Below are 6,000 nucleotides of genomic sequence, written 5' to 3'. Positions count from 1 at the left end.
ATATGTTTCCTAGATGATCTGCATGTTGTGTAAGCTGAAATACCCAGAATAACTCACAGGAAAAACCCTACTCCCTTTACCAGTGATCAGCTAGCTATAGTCCCCAAGCAAAAAAGGCTTTAACCTATACAAGTGCAAAAACGTAAGGTTTTGATACATGTACAGAGTAAAAATTAGCCCAAACAAATCTATTTATCATTAAGCTAGGAAGCTGTAAATCACAAAATATATCTATTGATTTGTATTGAGCAAGGAGTAAGTATTAACATAAAAATAAGCAACAAATAATGAATTCTGACAGTTTCTCTCTCTCTCTCTTTTTTTTTTTTTTAATACAGATGAATATTCAACTTAGGTGCACACAGAAAGAAAATAAAAAAATATAAAATAAATAACTACAATAATCAGCACAAATGTATAATCTCTACAAAAATCAACAGTGGCATTAAGTAAGATTCCAGTTTTTATCTATTTTTCCATTTTCATTAATTGAAAAAATATTGGAAGTGTTAACATACACCATAGGATAAATTTTACCTAGGCACTAAACAAACAAATTCCAAAAAAATAATGTACACCAACAAAGGTATATACAAAAATTCTCCAAGAAACCCCACCCCATAGATGGAAATATTGAAAGGTACTGAAGAGAAAGAAAGGCTTTGCATGTATGTCCATTTCAAAGTTGTACTCTTTGAAATTGATTGCGGAACAGAAATAGGTAATTTTTACCCCAGCATGGGTCATAACTTCCTGGGATTTGAGCACAGACCTCTCCAAACAAGTGAGGAAACAATTCTGCTGTCATGGAAGACCCACTGTGCTGCCTCTATCCTGTAAAGAACCTCTCTCAACTGACAGCCTTCAACACCTAAAACTATTAATATACACATGACTATTTTCATACTCTCTGCTTTTGAGAGCTAAAGAATTCCATATATGTGTTTTATCTTTATCTCTCGCTTTCCCTACGTTAACTTCTAGCCTGGCATATATCAACCATGGAAAAACTTGTGAATTTTGGAAAAAATGTGAAGATTTTAGTAAAATTATCCCTTTGCACCATTATTTATTTTTTAAAAATTTCTTTAAGGCTCTGCTTTGGAGTAAAAATTTAGGCTTAAATAATAGTGTTAATTTTCCATAGAGCTATCATTTGAGAAGCAAACTAAAACTGCTTTAAGGCAGTCAGGGGAAATATTTTTTGTTTTAACAACAAGCCTGTTGTTTCTAAAGATTTTTGATATTATCCAATATAATGTCCCAAAAACCTGAGTGATAAATTCTGTACACCAACACAGCTGCGGTAACACTAAAAACATGCCCAGTCAGATGTTAAATAAGTACAGTATTTCGATGCGGTCCCCTGAATTACAGTTAAAATGAAATTTTTACAGAAGCATCAAAATAATTTAATAAGATTTAAACAAATGATTTATAGTAGCATATAAATGTGAAATACTGTCTTGGATCAGTGGCTTCCTATTCCTGATCAGTGCAGCAGCCTTGTCTCACAGAGGTATTTGTATATTCTCAAAGCACCCAAGAAATGTGTGCAATGGACTAAACCATATACAAAGGCAAATTAAGGTGTTTTGAGAAAATCTGTTACCTTTTAAAACACTCTCAATGCAACACAGTCTGGGATCAGACTGGTTTGCAATAAAAATAAATTTATTTTCTATGCAAGTTATTTAATAACTGGCTAGTTACCTCAATGCAGCTAAGTGCCTATTACACATGGGTTATAGGAATAAAAAACCCTATAATAAAGGGATGTTTAAACATGAGAATGCAACAACTTTGCTGACTACAATTTTTTTCATTTACTTTTTGATTTTGTCAAGTACCATTTATGGCAGCCTTGTTTGTAAGCCCCAAATTTGGTACATGTGAAAACATGCTAATTAATGGATGCAAGGTATACCTTATATAGTTCATCATCAAAAAGACTGTAGTGATAAAATACTGTATTTCCCCATGTATAAGATGCACCTTAATTTTGGGGGCCAAAATTTGAAAAAAAAAAAAAAAATGTATTAGATAAAGTTATTGAACTCAAGTTTTATTCATCATAAAATTCATACAACTCCTCATCACTGTCAAAACTCCCATCCATTAGCTTGTCCTCATCTGTGTCTGATGACGAATCACTGTCTTCATATATTGCCTCGTCCTCAATTCCACCTATGGCATTTGAAATGCCACACCTCTTAAATGACTTGACAATGATCTCAATCTTGATATTATCCCAGGATCTTTTTACCCAGGTACAAACTTCTCCTATAGTTGGTTTCTTCACTCTTTCTGCTGGTGTCAAATTGTCCCCAGAAGACTTCATCCATTGGTTCCATTCGTCTCTCATGGCAGCTTTGAAGGGTTTGTTAATACTGACATCAAGTGGTTGGAGCTGGGATGTCAAGCCTCCAGGTATGACGGCAAATTTTGTTTTTTGCTCTGCAGCAATCTTCTTTGTGTTTTTTGTTATGTGTGCCCTGAACTGATCAATCACCAATAGGGCCGGTTTGCATAAGAGCCCACCTGATCTCCTGCTCCAAACTTTCTTAAACCAGATGTTCATCCCATCCTGATCCATTCAACCCTTGTCATGAACATGGACACAATCACTCCTCGAGGAATGTCTTCTTTTGGCATTGTTTTGCATTTAGAAATCAGCATAGGAGGCAGCTTGGTTCCGTCGGCACAACAAGCTAGAACAACTGTATAATGGCTCTTTTCGTGTCCACTTGTCTTCACAGTTACAGTTTTCACCCCCTTCTTATCAACAGTTCTGTTACTTGGGGAAGGGAGACTTCGTCCATATTTGCAATCTGTCCCAACTCAAACTGATGTGTCTTCCGATATCGAATGACAAAATGATGAAATTCAAGGACCTTCTGCTCATAGCTTTCAGGCATCTTTTGGGCAAGTCTGTCCCAACCATGTGTGTGTATGCATGCTTAGTCCATTCTGTTTCATGAACCTGAAGCACCAATTGTGTCCTCCTCTGAAATCAATAACTTCTTTTTCATCAGTAATTCTTCTTGCCTCATGCTGAACCATCTTTGTGGACACAGGAATTCCAATTGCCCTTTGCTCTTCAATCCATATCTTCAATTCCCTCTCTAATCAGGCCATTTTGCTGACTTGCCTCTCATGGCCTTCTTCTGCCATGGCATTTTTAGTAGGATTTCTTCTTCTTCCCGTAGCCAGTCTCTGATTGTTTTCTTAGTTGGAGGAGGACCAAACTTACGTTCAGCAGCATGATTTCCATTCACTTTTGCAAACTGGATCACTTTTAACTTGAATTCAGCATCATATGAAAATCTTTTCTGAGCCATTTCTGGGCAGAACACGGCAAAACATAACCTAATATACCGATAACAAGTGCAAAACAATGAGCGCAAAGATAACAAGCGCGAAAAATGCAAGTAAAAAAAATCTACAACCACTGTATAAGACACACCCAGTTTTTGAAAAGGGTGCGTCTTATACATGGGGAAATACGGTAAATGCTCTGAACCCACATATTGTGAATTTACTGAAATATTGAAGTGAAAAATGTTCTGGGTACCTAAACTTGATAAAATTATAGTCCTATTTCTAGATGCAACCTGCAGTTCAAAAAATACTTTTTACCATTCCAGAGGTTTTTTTTTTTTTTTATTTGAATGTGTACACTAACATTTTGAGAGATCTAAAAAATTCCCTTAAAAATGTTTCAGATAGCTTGCACAGTTGTAAAATTTCCTTAAAGTTCACTGGTAGTAGATTAATTGTGTATTTTTTTTGTGTTTATTCAAAAAAAATATTCACTTGCAAAAATCCATATTCCAGAGGGAGAATGCTTAGCTTGAAAATATTTTATTTTTTTCTTTAATGGGAGGGAAGGAAGGAAGAAGCAGGAAAAGGAGAATTCTGGGATGAAAATCTCACTGAACTTCTCTATCCACAGCTGCATCAATTAGCAACTGTGGTTTTTTTTTTTTTTTATATCAGAAAATCAAGTCTGTAAGATTTTGAGCATAAATTTACTTTAATAGAATTAGCTTGACTGAAAATGTATTACAGTATTTTATACTGTATTATCCAAGGCTTTTCTGCCAGGCTATTCTATACTGTACCCAAGGCTTTTCTGCCAGAAAAACAGCAATACTGGAAATTAAAAAGAATTTCTAGTATTCTTAAAACTAAAAAAAAAAAAAAATATTTTAAAATAAAAATTATTACTAATGCTGTCGGCACATTGTCTGTCAGCAGAGAATTAAACCAGAAGCAGTTGACAGCATCTAGCTTAACTCTCTAGCGACTTCATCTATTGAAGTTTGCCAATCACAACACATAATTAAAATTCTTAATAAAACCATGGCTTATTCAGGGCCATCATGTAGCCATAGACAAACAATAGTACAAAAAAAAATTGCAATAAGAAATATAACATGCTTTTACTATGTAAATCTTTATAAAAATATTTGGAATAATAATGCCTATTAAACAAATTAGTTTTGTTCAATTTACTATACTTTTTGTAATTTGAAATATCAAACCGGCACTTATGACATTATTTAAAAGCATCACTGGGGAATAAGAACACATTGTTTATTGTGCAAGTGGGATATTACTGACGTATGAAATAAAGGAAAAGGTGACTTAATTGAACACACTGCAACAAAGAAGCGAGTGAAGAAGAGTGGCAAAAATAACAAGTGGCCAAACAATTTTTTAAATGAGATCTCAGAAAAAAAAAAAAATAATAAATAATAATCCAAAACTGTTTAAGGCAGTGGTTCTCAACCTTTTTTGCCCGATGCACCCTCTTCACCATAGGTCAGAATGTCATTCCCCCCCCTTTCCAAGACTGACTCAAAAGTTGCATTCCAAAAAGATAAAGTGAAATATTTATCTTTATATGTGACATCCAATAAAGTGTGATGTCCTGTAGATTATGTACAATCTGTAGAATTGTAGTTTGCAGAAAGATCAATATTCCAACAGTTTGAATCAGTCAATCTGTGGTCCCAATCCCCCCCCCCCAAAACCCTAAAATTCCTCCCCCTGGGAGGGAATGCTCCCCTGGTAGAACTTGTGGTTTAAGGCTTTGTAAAAGCCCCCAAATTTGAAAATTTGGCACAATGATTTTATAAAAATTTTCTGAGGGTAGAGGAAGCAGATCCCCCTCTTGTCCGAGACTACTCAGCATTCTGGAAGTTTATATTTTACAAAATAAAAAAATCCCTGATGGTACATATATAAAAATTATTACATTCAGAATTTTTTTTTTTTTTTTTTTAATCAATGTTAAACAGTTTGAGATATTTTAAATAACTTACAAGTTTGAAACTTGCTCTTTAAATGAGTGTGTGTAATAAAGGAAAAACAATTTAGTTAAAGTAATAAGCTGAAATGTTCATTCTGATGCACACACATACACACAGGTCCATTGGGTGCAACCCAATGATGTGTATTACCCCCTTTTGCCTACAACATAGCAATAATTAATCTTGGCATGGTCTCCCCAAATTGATAGCATCCTGGTGGTAGGAATATTGGTCTATGCTGCTTTGTCCCACCAAAAGTAGTGGGGCAAAAATCATACAATTCACGTGGATGGGGGTGGTTCCAGATATCAGATGGCTCTCTCGATGTCCTCTTCAGCAGCTGTGGAGTCACAAAGGAGTTGTTTCAAGGTTACAAAGTGATGGTGGAAAAAATTAAGCTGCTGAAAACACAAGTGTTTGGAAAATTGACTTTTTATTTATGTATTAAATAAATAAATTAATTAAATATTAAATTGTATTTATTGAATAGTTTTAATTGCCCCAATCATATATGTTAACTAATTTTTAAATTTAGCTAAGGATTTATTAAGTTACAACTTATTATTCATAGAGCCTTTGTCAGTGATGGATTCAGGGTAGTTGTTTTTCAGAAAATATACACCAATTGTTTAAATTCCCTTTAGCTACAAAAAAGCTTTTTTTTTTCTTTTTCATTGTTAAT

This window comes from Mastigoproctus giganteus, chromosome 1, assembly GCF_048544385.1.
Source record: "Mastigoproctus giganteus isolate SK-2022 chromosome 1, ASM4854438v1, whole genome shotgun sequence".
Lineage (NCBI taxonomy): Eukaryota > Metazoa > Arthropoda > Arachnida > Uropygi > Thelyphonidae > Mastigoproctus > Mastigoproctus giganteus.
Note: the sequence above shows the minus strand (reverse complement) of the source record.